A 1,560-nucleotide genomic window follows, 5' to 3' on the forward strand; every position below is an offset into this window, starting at 1 on the left:
TCTCTCTCTCTCTCTCTTTCTCTCTCTCTGTGTGTATTCATCGTACTTTTTCTCCATCTCTTCCTTTTCACCAAATGTCTCGATCACTACATGCTATTGAGTAAAAAGGTGACAGTTTAGACGGGCACAGAGCATATAGATTTATTATATCATACATTTTTCGAAGAGTTAAAATAAACTAAGACTTCTTTTCCTGGATGAAAAATGATTTCTTACACCCCCATTGCCTTTTTTTGGACGCATTATCTGCCTACGCCGCTTCGCTGTGAAAATTTGATTTGCCGTGAAAGAGGATACCCAAAACCTGTTGCTATCTACCGGGTTTTTGGCTTCCCAAATACTGTTCCTGAACATTACCCCCAAGTGCAATGACAGTTGACATTAAGTAGTGTATTAAAAAATATGACCCCAGGTCCATAATGGCGCCCCTCCAGCAGTCGTGTTGCTATTTGAACCGTATCCACTTTTCATAGATGGAAAAGGAATTTTTCTTGTTTTTTTAGTGTGTTGATAAACCAGTGTTTTCAAGTGGAAAAGAAGCGCTGTACCCGACATAATGATAGCTATACATGTGGTATAGATAAAGTAAGTTATGACTACTAACAATAACAAAGACTAGTAAAAAAGAAGAAAAGAGCGTTATTGAAGAAACTTGTGGTATCCTCATAACGCAAATAACAACTTCGATAAATGACTAAGAACAGTACAACGCACAGTATGTCTGCATCAATTTTACAATCCTTTCTTAGATTTGGGTGGTTTGTCAGTGTTCGGCAGCCATAAGAACAGCAGCCGTAACAACAATCCCCCATTAAATAAACAAATCAATCAATCAAACAAACAAACAAACAAACAAACAAACAAACAAGCAAACAAACAAACAAACAAACAAACAAACAAACAAACAAACAAACAAACAAACAAACACCAACAAGAGCGACATAAACAACAAAAGAGCAGCAGCAGTAACAACAATAAGAACAACCACCCCCCCCAAAAAAAAAACAAAAAAACCCAACACACAACAATAACAGCATAAGCAGTAGTAGTAAAAACAACAGCAGGAGAGACAACAAGGACAATAAGGACAACAATAACAATAAACAACAAGCACAGTTTCGAAAACAGCTTCACATATATCAAAACAAAAGAAAAATAAGAAAAAAACCCCAACAAACAAACCAAAAACAAAGCCAGCCAGAGACTGGTGTGGAAAAATGCGATGAGAATAAAGTGGGAATAAATTAAATAATTTTTTTTTAAATTGGCGAATAAATATAACATAACAACGGCTAACTAAAATTGAACAAATAGGCCTATAGTAAAAAAAAAAAAAAAAAAAAAAAGATTGGAGTGCACAAAAGTAACCAACCCATGCATGTAATTTATTGTAATACATTCATGTTTTACACGAAACACACGAGTGTGATCATTTCGAGTGCAGTTTGTTGTGTTGGATACCATTTTGTGGGCTACTGTGGACCCCAGGAAGGCGTGAACGAAATATTCACAGCTGTTGTATCTGCGATCTCTCTCTCTCTCTCTCTCTCTCTCTCTCTC

The sequence above is a fragment of the Aplysia californica genome, unplaced genomic scaffold (assembly GCF_000002075.1).
Source record: "Aplysia californica isolate F4 #8 unplaced genomic scaffold, AplCal3.0 scaffold00082, whole genome shotgun sequence".
NCBI lineage: Eukaryota > Metazoa > Mollusca > Gastropoda > Aplysiida > Aplysiidae > Aplysia > Aplysia californica.